The 13105-nt window shown below is 37.4% G+C and overlaps 1 long non-coding RNA gene across 17 annotated transcripts in view; it reads left to right on the forward strand.

The window, feature by feature from the left end:
* LOC140850408 (uncharacterized) overlaps positions 1-13105 on the forward strand; it is a 206981-nt gene that overhangs the window by 48698 nt on the left and 145178 nt on the right. For 10 of the 17 annotated variants that reach the window (XR_012133220.1, XR_012133227.1, XR_012133217.1 and 7 more), the window contains one exon: positions 9204-9279. The exons of 4 other annotated variants lie outside the window; for them this stretch is intronic. This is a non-coding gene — a long non-coding RNA (uncharacterized lncRNA). Of the gene's footprint in view, positions 1-6886; positions 8299-9203; positions 9280-12634; positions 12818-13105 lie in introns of those variants that run through there. 3 more of the 17 variants (XR_012133216.1, XR_012133229.1, XR_012133230.1) reach the window with 3 other exon arrangements.

A 13105-nucleotide genomic window follows, 5' to 3' on the forward strand; every position in this document is an offset into this window, starting at 1 on the left:
CCTTATATTTAATGCAATTCTGCTCTCATGTGTTTACTCGTTTTTTGACAGGCTTCCTTATTAAATGGTAGGTTCAATAAGGGAAAGTATTTTCCCATGTGCCAGTTATCAGAGCACAGCAAGTTGAGAAACATAGGAGCTCATCAATTTCTTGCTTAAAGAATAATTTCTAGTTAGCACCAGTAATGGTTGTCATGGTTGACCTTGAGATTCATGCTAGTGGTGACACCAGATGATTTAAAGAGAGGAAATTACCATTTATCAGTTATCTACTATACCTCTCTACTCAACACATACATATTTTTACCTTTATGTAATATTTACAGAACATGTTAAGGATAAAACATGTTTTATCCATTTTTCCTTTTTTTTCCCAGTGAGTAAACAGAGCTTAGAGAGACAGAAAAATGTGTTGCCAAAATTACACTATGCAAAAAAGAAAAGCCATGATTTGAGGATCATTTACTTCAACTTGCTGTGGTCCAAGAGAAAACAGTGTGATGATGAGGTCTAGTCTGAGTTATGATTTTAACAATTAAGTGAACTAAACTGGAAAGTGTCAGTAGAGTTGGTCAGGCCAAAGATTGCTAGATAGTCCTTTGTGAGTCTCAACAATCTGGATAGTGATGCCTCTGAAGAATGCTTGCAAGGTACTTATAGTACCTTTAAATGATTGTTTGAAGTTAAGAAAGAGGGAACCTTGTGTTTAAAAAGTGTACATGTAAAACATATATATATATATATACACACACACACACACACACATACATATATTTATATACATACACAACATAAACAAGTGCAAGAAACTATGCCATCCAAACTTTCCATTATGTGCTAATTTTGTTTTAACCTATTTTTAAGTATATGTAAAATAAGAAAAATTAATTAAAAGGCACTATATTCTTTTCTACACTATCATATACACAGGTAGAAATTTGGGGTAGTTGTGTTTCATTTTTAAAGTTTGTTGGTTTGACAGCACTTGAATGGTGTTTGAAAGATTTCTGTGACAGAAGGGACATAGTGAATCTCTGGCAACTTGCTGCACTGATGGACAGTGACTGCATTGGGGTATGGGTGGGGACTTGATAATATGGGTAAATGTAGTAACCACATTGTTTTTTCATGTGAAACCTTCATAAGAGTGTATATCAATCATACCTTAATAAAAAATTTTAAAAAATAAGATTTCTGTAACATATTTAAATAACTTTTGTAGCTTGTCGTCCCCTATCTGTAACACATTACTAATTATAGCTAATTACAGGAAAAAGAAATGGAGTAAGATACTTAAACTTTGATGGTGCATTTCACTTCAGTGAGATGCCTCATATCTGTTCAGTTGTAGGTACTAATCATTTCTGTCACTTATTATCCTGGGTTCTTTTTCAGTCACAGCTACAAAGTCTTGACGAAACATTCTCATTAAATTACACATATTCTGATTCATTTCTTGGATTGGTTTAAAGTGAAACTTAAAAAGGATACCAATCACTATTACTATCATATTAATAAATTCTTACAAATTTTTTTTAGGGTAAGTTTTAGATTTACAGAAAAGTTGCAAAGGCAATACAGGGTACATATGTATACATGATTCAGTTTTTGCAATTACCTGCAGCTTGTATTATTGTGGTACAAATTAAGTTTTGTCAAAACTAATAAACCAACATCGATAATGACTATTAACTGAACTCCAGACTTAATTTATATTTCACTGGTCTTTCTATTAATGTCTTTCTTTGACAGTGTCTAATCCAGGGTACCACGTTGCATTTATTAATCATGTCTCCAGTCTCCTCTGCTTTGGAGCAGTTTCTCAGTTTGTTTTTTTTAAAACCTTGACATTCTCCAGGACATTCTTCCTAATGTCAGAGTAAAATGTTTCTTCTCCCTACTCTGCTGAGAAGCTATTGATAAAACTTCCTTTGGAAAAGTATATGGTAACCCTCAGATAGGGAAAATTCTAGGGACTAGGATCCTCAACATTCCCACAAGCTCAAGAAAATATTTACATTTGGGTCCTACCTCTCTCTCTCAAATCTTTCCATCAGTGTCCAAGTCTCTGAATCGATTCCTTACAAGTAGACAAGAATACATTTCTCATTATCCATCACTCTGAACCAGGCATGGAAAACCCCTAATTTAGTCATTCAGGACATACAGATTCCAATAATTAAAATCTGGGAAAGGACACAAAAGAGAAAATATATAATCTAATAATTCATAAATATAATCAATTTCATTAATAATAAATGAAACCTTTACTATAAAATTAACAAAAACAAAACATGGTAACATTCAATGTTGGCAACCTGGGGATGAGACTGTCATCCACTATTTTGCTGGGATATAAGTTTATTATTCAACCTTTGCATGAAACAATTTACAAATGTGTGCCATGGGACTCTAAAATGTTTATTTTTTGGACCAGTAATTATAGTTGAACAACCAGTAATTATAGTTGAATAACTTTCTTCTAGGGAAAACAATCCAAAACCCAGACAAAAATTTATGATAGTGCATTATTTACATACTAAAAAAATTGGGGAATGAAATTAAATATTCAGCAGTGCAGGGGAATAATTAAGGCAATCATATTTAATCCATATCATGAAATATTGTCCAATTATTAGAACTATGTTTAGAAGGCATTTCAATGAGATATGAAAATGTATCGAATAATTGGTGAGAGTATAAATAATATAACATCTAATTTTAAGCTTTTATGTAGCTATACTTCAGACATTGAATACCATGAGAGGTGTCATGTTGAACACATTACATATTTGTCCCATTTAATCTTCTAAATAATATTATTATGTAAATATGATCAAAATTATTTTACAGACAGGATACTTGTGTTGATAAAGTTTTATCATAGTCACCAGTCTATAACTGGCAAACCTGTACACTGTTCACACTGAGGCAATTCTGACATTAAGTTCTCCTTCTCTAGTCATGAGTATTTTGTTTGGCATTAGGACCTGCAGTATAAATTCACAGCTTAGGTCCTTTGATTGTTGATTTTATGCACTAACTAATCTGCACCATAGGGTGTCCTGATACTTAAAGATTATTCCTGGGTGTATTTCTAGATGAGATTAGTGCTTGAATCAGTGGAATGAGTATAGCAGATTGTTTTCCCCAGTGTGGGGGTCACAATCAAATCTACTGAAGGCCAAAAAGAGGGACAAAAGGAGAATCTGTTCTCTCTGCCTGATGGTCTTCGAGCTGTGACATTGGTCTTCTCATGCCTTCAGACTCAGACTGGAACTTACACCATTAGCTCTCTTGCTTTAAGGCCTTCAGATCTCAGATCTTGGGACTTCTCAGCCTCCATAATTGTGTGAATCAATTCCCTTCTCTTTCTCTCTCTATATGTATATATACATACACACAGACATAATACATGATATATATGATACATGATACATGTGAAAAATATGATCTTGGATATTTGAATTTCCAGTTCAAGTAACAAATAAATGGTGTGAATGTTTCTATATGTGCCCTAAAGGAGATCCTTATATTTTATGTAGCCACTGGGCTGAGATTACTGAATATCAAACTCAGAATTTCAGCCTATGACTGAGTTACAGTGTTAGTTGACCTCACAACCTTGCAGCATGTCTGCCGCTAAAGTAAAGATTGGGAAAGAATCAGATCCAATAAATTTGAATGAGCACATGTGGGAAGACCCTGAAGAAACTGAGGACATTGAGTCTCAAAATTCTGATGAGGCTTCTCTTCCATGGAAGAGGCCACCTCACTCCAGTGGAAGCAATCTCCTTACCCCCAGAAGAAGTGGCCCACCCACTCTTAGTAGAAGAAGGAGTTTCCCCAGCCTCAGTGGTAGCAGCCTCTCTAGGGCCATTTGAGAGGATTACCAGTGAATTTCCAGAGGAAAAGGTAATGCCTCTACTGAGCAAACAGCAATGGCCTCCAGTTGCTATGCAAGAAAATGCAGATTTTCCTTAAGACCCATCCTCACTAATCCCCTTTGCTTCTAGACCTGTAACTAGATTGAAGCCCCAGCAGGCTCCTAAAGGTGAGGTGCAAAGTGCAAAAGAACTACTTGAATTTTCTAATTTATTCAGACAAAAACTGGGGAATATGTTTAAGAATGAATACTAAGAGTATGGGATAATGGTGGGAGGAATGTAAGTTATTTTGAGCAAATTTATTGATAGGGGTTAACTAAGCAGAGATTCTGAATTAATGTTGCAGTTCAGGGAGTTAGAAAGGGCTCTAACAGTTTATTTGATTGGTTGGCTAGCTAAGACATGGTCCAAAAATTGATCCACAAGGAGCAAATTTGAAATGCCTGTTAAGCTCTGTTTTAATGCAGAGGAAGGAATTCAAAGGTTAGGGAAATAGGAATGTTAGACTGGACTTATCATTTAAGACCACTCACCAGAAGGAAGTCCAAGATGGGGAGCATAGGAAGTTCCTGAATTTACCTCCTCCCACAGACACACCATATCAAAAGCTACATATGGATCATCTCCTTCTGGAAACTAGATGAACTGCTCTCCTCAACAAAGGATAAAAGGTCCACACTAAGTTGAGTAGGAAAGGCAGACACATGGTCTTGCAGAAAACCCATGTCGGCCTGGCCACACACAATGGGAAGGGATCTCATAGAGAGGTGCTTCTGTCAGAGGAATGAGGGATTGGTGCCCCACATCAGGCACCCCAGACCACGGGATCTGCACTGGAGAGATGAGTCCACAGAACACCTGGTTTGGAAAACCAACAGGGCTGATGTCCAGGTATCCCAAAGTACCATAGTAAACTGAGACTTCCCTCTTGGCATAGCCATGTGGTCTCATTCACCATGTGACCCAGTGAAAAAATAGCTGTTTGAAAAGGGCCCAGAATATATATTGGAAGACTCATTTGCTGATCTGGGGACATCAGCTGGAAAGGGAGGGACAGTTGAGATGCTCGCTGCAGATGAAAAAGCTGGTGGATGTCACTGCGGCATTGCACTCTCCACATAGCCTGTTAGCACAAGTAGGAGAGCTTGGATACCACACCCACACCCACCCCCTACCCCACCCTCACCATCTTGCTTAGACGGACATGGTGAGCAGTTGTAGCACCTGATGAGACTGGAGAGTGACCGTTAGCAGCATTACCCTGTTCCCTGGCAAGTGCTGGTGAGCATGAGTGATTGTGACATTCTCCCACTCCCAGCCTAATGCTGCTGCCTGTGTACAGACTGCACCCTCTCCTGCTACATTCCTGAAGCCCACCAGCCCAAACAGCAAAGACATTTTCTGTGCACTACACTTTACAGCTGCCTGACTAAAAGCAGTAGGCACACACCATCCACACAGAGCACACCCCTGGACCACTTGGCCCTGCTGGCCAAGAAGGCTGAATTTCCAAAGCTCCATGGGAACCTAACAATTGGAAAGACAGTTCTTGGCAGGCTACCACCCCCAGGAAACCACACAGTGACTGAAACACATCCCCAATCTTCCTATGAAAAAGGCCAATTTACCTAGCCTGGAGCTTTAGCCTAAGGGACAGGTTTTAGGTCTCCCACATATCTAGAAACTAAAGAGGCACTTCCAGGGAATGTAAATGGGGAAAATACCCTCTCAGCCTCACCATAGTTCAATAAAACTTTCCAGAAAGGAATTTACACATTTGTCTGGAGCTCTGATGTTTGCAAATGTTATCCAGAGGACAACTGATCTGAAGGCCAACAAGAATTATGTTTGCAGCCCCACAGGACTGTATATATACATATTTTAAAACCTTCAGCCTGCGGATTTGGCTTCTATTTAGCCTAAAAGTAGATACTAAATGAGATTCCTCCACTTGGATCGCTGACAGGTCTTGGCACACCCTCAACGACAGGGGCATATAAAGAAATTAATCAGCTGGTTTAGACAATCACAGAGGTTCAAGAGACAACCAAGAGCTAGGGAAAGATTAAACAAGAAGGACTACCACCTACACAAAGCCATTCCTTCAATACTGAGAGAGGTAGTTATTTCATCTAATATATAGAAAGAAACAGAATCAAGCAAAAAGAGGAAACAGAGATATGTGTTCTAAATGAAAGAACAAGACAAAAACCTCAGAAAAATAATCTGAGGATATAGAGATGAGTAATCTACTCAATAAAGAATTCAAAGTAATGGACATAAAGTTGCTCACTGAACTCAGGAAAAAAAATGTATAAACACAGTGAGAACTTCAACAAATTTCAGATTAGTGCCACCCTCAAGGACTTGAAAGATGCACAGTTGGTGATCCCCACCACTTCCCTGCTCAGCTCGCCTGTCTGGACTGTTCAGAAGGGAGGTGGGTCTTGGAAAATGACAGTAGGTTATAGTAAACTTTACCAGGTGATGACTCCAATTGCAGCTGCTGTCCGAGATGTGATTTCATTGCTTGAGTAAATTAATACATCCCATGGTGTCTGGTATGCTGTCATTGATTTGGAATATGCCTTTTTCTCCATCCCTGTCAATAAATCCACCAAAAGTGGATAGCATCTCTGAATGGGCAAAAACATGAAGCTATTTAGTTCCCATGTGAATGTTCAACATAGGGTGACCTTGGCTGAGGAAGATTTTAATAATTAAATAAAGGATGAAATATCCTGTGGATACGAGTCAGCCTCTTTCCCCAGCTACTTCTGTCTTTACCCAATGGGCTCCTGAACAAAGTGGCAGAGATGGAAGTTATGTCCAGACTCAGCAACATGGGTTTCCAATTTCCAAGTCTGACCTGTCTATGGCCTCTGTTGAGTGCTAATCTCTCAGCAAAGGAAACTAACTCTGGCACCGTTCCCTATGTGATCAACCAGCTCTCTGGTGGAAGATGGATGAAACTGGACCACTGCATTTTGTTTTTATAGGAATAAACACCTACCTGTATTTGGATTTGCCTTCCCTGCATGCAATGCTTCTGCCGAAACTACATTTGTGAACTTAAAGAATGCCTCATCCACTGTCGTGATATCCCACAAAGCTTTACTTCTGATCAAGGAACTCACTTCACACCGGAAGAATCATAATGATGGGTCTGTGCTCATGCAATTCACTAATCTTATTATGTGCTTCCCCCCTCCCCTTCTGGTCTGAGAATGCTGCAGTGATCTTTCTAAGACTCAGTTAAAGTTGTTAATGGGTCCACTACCCTCACTTGTCCTCAAGCACAGCATTTAATCACAAGAATTTCTATTCTCATTAGCTGAAGACAAACCTGACATAAATATATGAGAGAATGTGCAACATAGAAAGGTATACCTTCCAAGAACTGCTAAATTTATTAATTCCTTTCATAAATTAGGCAACATGCACCAAACATTCTATTTTCCGTGCTATACTACTCAGAATAGCATTTAGCAATAAATTAGCCTCGGGTAGAAATTCCCCGTGGTCTTTAGTTGTTTGAGCTTTTAATTAAATTTCTCAAAGCAAATACTAATCCCCACCATATTTTATGAGACTGTTCATTCCACAAAACAATGAATGAGCTCCTGCTTTTAACTGAAAATGACCTCCCTTAAGAAAAATATTTTTGGGTCTTTCTTCTCACAAAAATAATAGTAAAGGGAACATTCCATGACAAAATTCAATTATAAAAATGAGGAACAGAAGGTGAATATTTTCTTGGAAAATATTACAAAATAAAGTATTTCTTTCACCCAAAACCAGGTCTCCAGGTTCAAGTTTTGTATTCCCAAATGACGAATTTATTTTTCTTTTTCTTTGCACTTTCCCTTTGAATAGTAAACAAAATTTAATACTTCAAGGAAAAGTCACTGAAGAAGTGATTTAGAATTGAAATTGAATGCCCGTGCAAAACACAGTACACATCGTTTAGTTGACTTACAGCAAGTGTCTAAAAATACCACCTTGGGTACCAAATGTGATCAAAGTATCAGATCTTTAAGTCAATAATTGAGAGTATTTCAGGATGGAGATCACATGTTGTGTTCAAACACATGAGCTCTATTATGTTGCATCTTCTCTCAAATATTCATGTCAGGTTTGTCAGCAGCTAATGAGAGGCTAGAAGTTCTTGTGATTGAATGTTGTGCTAGAGGAACAAATATAGGTGGGCCCACTAACAATAATAAAGCATCCTGAATGCAGCCTACCTTTCCCTCCAGGTCAGTCCCCAAGGTGGTACACACAAATGTTACATAGCTCTTCCTGTTTAAGCTATTTCTCATTCATCATATGTCAGAGGATTGTTGGAAGTTCATTTAAAAAAACTAACTAAATCACAATTAATTTTAAATAAATAGATCTACACAAGAAATAGTTATATTGTGTGTACTCAATTATTCAGCATTCTATACCAGCCCTATTTCAGGCAGTGGACTCAATACTGTACGGGAAAACCACCTTATAGCAAAGTGCCAAAGTACTGAAAATGAAAACTCTCAAGTTTTGGTAGTTTCGGCAGAAGCATTGCATGCAGGGAAGGCAAATCCAAATACAGGTAGGTGTTTACTCCTATAAAAACAAAATAGAAAAACAACAGAAACTGAAGTAAAACACCAAGAATAAACCTAAGACAAAAGTATTTGATGAGACAAATAAAGGTATTTTAATGCTATAGATATTATTGAAAGTAAATAGCTGTTACTATTTCTTAAGCAACTAATAACAAAATATTCTTAAAGAATAACACAAAACTAGGACATTGTGAGAAACAAAACAGCACTAAGAGGTTTTAATTTGCTTTTCTCAATAGATCAAATAAACTTCAATTTAGCAATTACCTAAATAAGATGCAAATACATAAACACAAATATGTCTGGGTGGATGCGTATGAGTCTGTAGACATACTCACACTTTACTCAAATAATTTAATCAGCCATTTAAAAAAAATTTATTTATTCTACAAATATTTTTGTCACCTACTACATGCCAGTGATTTTTAGGCTTTATAAATAAAGAACACAGATGAGTTCACTGCCCTCATGAAGCTTGAATTCCAGATGGGCTAAAAAATAATAAGTAAATAAGATCATGATAATGTCCTGTTTTGAAAATAAATAATAGAGATGATAAAAATGTGGAATCCCCTGTCAGCTGGGAAAGCATCACCTACTCAAAACTGGTACTGAGAAAATTTGCCATCCATTTAAATAAAGGTTTAATGTCTGCCTTCAAATTATGTACAACCCTGCCTTACATTCCTTTTCTTCCTACACTTAGGCTTCCCACAGTGGTCCCACCCAAAATAAAGGAGCTACTTTTCAACCATACATATGCTTGGTGTTTTCAAAATGAGGTAAGTTTCACTGTCGCCATCAACAGCTCTATGTCTAGAAGCTGTCCATTCCTTTCTACTTTTGTCCCAATTCATTCTTTATTTTTCTTCATTTGATGAACTAAGTGGTGAGTGATTGAATAACTTCCAGGACATATTAGATGCAGTAGAAAGAAAGGAAATTGAGAGTGAACTTATTTAAACATGTATAAATATAAAGGAAAGAACAAGAAAACCAACAGAGGTGCTCTGCTGTGCTAAATTTTGTCACATTAAAATATCTGTATCTTTATTTTTTTATGATTTTCTTCCTTAACCACTTATTAAGAAATCATTGTGCTACTGTTATCAAGGGTCAGTGTTCCATAAATATATTATCCTTAATGGCAGTTTAGTAAATCAGAAATTATGAAAATCTTTCTGGTTGTTGAAGTTATCTATTGTATCTCTTTATTTAGTAACTGGGAAAATAATCCCACCATGGATTTCCAGTCCCACTGAATCTTCCAAGAGCTGAATGAGGGTTAAAAATAACTTGATTTCTCTTCTACATAAGAGAGAATACAGCGGCACATGACTACACAGAGATTAGTGTTCATTCAGATCCAAATCTAGTGGTTTTATAAGACTTGGCTTTTCTCCTTGCTTAGGACACATGAACATACAAGAATGACCACAGGTATTTGAAGGGAAGATTAGAATATTGGCTGTTGCACACTTGTATTGTTACAGGAGTCTTCCTTTAGGGGTACTCAACTTCCTCCTTATTTAGTGGTATCTGAGTTTGCAAAACTGACTCAAGGGTGGGTATTAGTGAAAAAATTGTAACTTTATCATGGCAACTCAGTAAATTCCTCTTTAATCAAATCTGGAATTTTTGGGGAGTCGGAGGGAGTCACCACATGTCATTAACTTGACTTTTGGGGAATGCTCATAAGTTTCTTTCCTAGAAGTCTCCTGCTTATTAGCCATAGCCAGAACATTCTTATTCCTACTGGTCTTTAGTTTTCAAATAATCAAAAATTAATTAATTGACTGGCTAAATTAAGTCAGTTTTTGATTGGAATGATACTTGGTGAATCACAGAATCAGCTGGAAAACCAGGAAAATAAATTCGGAAAGTAACCGGAATCTGTGCACTACATAGTTTTATATTTTTTGAGAAGAGAGTAACATATTGGCTTAGTACACAGTTTGCAGAAAAAGAATGCAGGACATACTGAATTAAAGCGCCACCACGAGTGCAAGAGCGGGAAAGAGACACTTCCTTGAAAGAAATCCCCCCTTCAGTTAGGAGAGTGAGAAGAAATTGATGCTTAGTAGCAAAAACAGCAAATATCCACTAACCTTTTTTGTTGATGTAAACCACTGGAAATACTCGCATATACATAATGGTAGAACTGAACCGAAGAAAGATCTTTTTCATGATGCCACTGGACAGACAATTTTTGTGTTATTTTAAAAGAAAAGGGAAACAATAGTGAACAGCTTGGTTTTTCCCTTTTAACACTTTTCAGAAGGCATTAATCTTCACCACTACTCTGGGAAAGAAGAAAGTATTATTGTCCTCATTTCTCAAATGAGAACATCGAGGCAGAAAGAGACAAAATAACTTGCCAAAGGCTAAAGAAGCAGCAGGTCCAGGTTAGGGTTTGGGAGTTTCAGCAACAGCTCCTGTTGCGCGTGTCCTGAGGAAGACAAAGGTGGGGCAGAGGAGGAGATTCACAAATTATGGAGCTTTTCTTGCGTGCAAATTACTGTTAATTGGTCAACAAAATTCGGATTTTGCTCCTTGAATATGATGACAGCAGACGTGGCAAGAAATGTACCTGCCAAATATAATATACTTCAGAATTGTAACATTGTCCTCTGGCCCAGTTTCCACTGGCAACTGGATTGAGAAGCCGTGGGGTCCTTTCCTGCTGTGTCACAGAGCTGCAGCGCCCTCTCCTGCGCAGACTTCACAGGAACACATTCCCTCTGTGAAGACGTCAGGTTCTCCTGCATATAGCACTTCTTTTTTTTAGTAACTCCAGCTGTTCTACGGCTTTGTGAAATACAGCACCAGACTGCTCTTCATGTTAGAGCTCAGAGACTGCTGGAGTTATTATCTTCACCCTGATAAATAATTTCCAAATAATCTTTGACAGATACTACTTTAGCAATAGTCTAATCCATGGGAGCTAATCAGAAACGTTATTGATTGGATATGGCAGCTTCATATTTTGCTCATCAGGAAAGTTACATAACAGAGAGGAACAGTATCTGTACAAATCGTCAATGGAAATGAGGATAAAAATGAAAAACAGCAATTCCATAGCTGACCTCTAATTCAGTTGTAATTCTTGATATTACCTTTCCATCTCCCCTTCATTTCCAAGATTTTAATTTGATAAAGCAAAAATAAAAGCCTTGTCAATTACTTTCTTAGATGTAGATTATTCAAATCCAACACACACTAGCAAAATTTCACAGTAGTGTAGTATTTTTTTAACAATTTATTGAGTTATAATCTTCCAGATACAGTGAAAGAAATTTCAAAATAATAACATTGAAGATAAATATAATAGCATTCAAGTCAATTCCCGTTTTATCCTTGTCTTTCAAAATAGGCATGAATCACTGAAACAAAATGCACTCTGATGGATTAGAAGATATTTCTGGTCTTGTTAGTCGATTCCTTCCAACTGTTTTGCACAACCTCTCTTGTATCCCTTTTCCGTTTTTTCCAAGTATTTACTCTGTGTTAGGAAATAGGTATTAAGTACTTTATCTGCAGGGCATAGGCTTCCATGTTTTTCCCTCTGTTCATATCTCATTTCCATGATTTTCCAGCCATGTGAAATTAGGCAAGACACTAAAGCTCTCTAAACTGCAGTTTCCTGCTCTGTAACTGAGGATGTTATTTATGACAACCTCATGTGATCTGTGAGGTGTTCAACTGAGATAATACATTAAAGCTCTTGCAGAATTTCTGTAACATAGAAGGTGCTCGTTTCATGTTAACTATTGCTATAAATGATAATTCTACAAGTAGCTGAATTCTACAAGTGTCATTTCAAAGATGATGAGTTTTAGAGAATTTACGTGACTATTTTGAGGTTGCACATATACTCAATCTGTACCAAAGCCCACAGTCTTCTCTAGTTACAACAGTTTACTTTCTCTTGGAATTGGTGGCTTTTTTATTTCATTTGCTTGCCCCTGAATATAGGTTTCAGTTTCCCTTCCTTAGGCTGATTCCCTTGATTGATCATTTTGTTTAGACTTCCTTTTCCAGCTTAGACCTTAAAGCCCCTCTGTAATATGGGGCCATGTTCATCTTCGTACTCTCTCTAGACCTTGACTGTCTTGGTATCCACCCCTCTTCTGCCAGGACTATACCGAGCTCTGTGGGACCAAGAGATTCAGCCTGCTTTCCAACAGCCATCACCTACCTCTACCAGAGGATGCTAAAGGAAATTAACTATGGGTCTGTCTTTTCCAGTGGTTCTCAAACTTTAGGCTGCATCAGGATTAGTTGGATGACTTCATAAAACAAGGGTTCAGTATACACAGGGTGAGTCCCAAGATCTTGTGGTTCTAAGTTTGAAAATGATACTGATGCAGGTGGACTGAGAACCGTATTCTGAAAACCACTAGTCTGTGTGTTTCTCTCAAAGCCCCAGTAGAACACACTGTGTCAGAAACATTGGTTTTCCTTTCAAATTAAGAAAGAGCCGAATATTCATTAGATTGTCTAACTAGTTTCCAACAAGTGCCAATTATGATGAGCATTTGAAGGTATCAAGTAGTTATTAATATGAGCACTTCATAGCAAGTTACAAAGTACTAATTTGAATGATGC

This window comes from Manis javanica, chromosome 7 (assembly GCF_040802235.1).
Source record: "Manis javanica isolate MJ-LG chromosome 7, MJ_LKY, whole genome shotgun sequence".
Taxonomy (NCBI): Eukaryota; Metazoa; Chordata; class Mammalia; order Pholidota; family Manidae; genus Manis; species Manis javanica.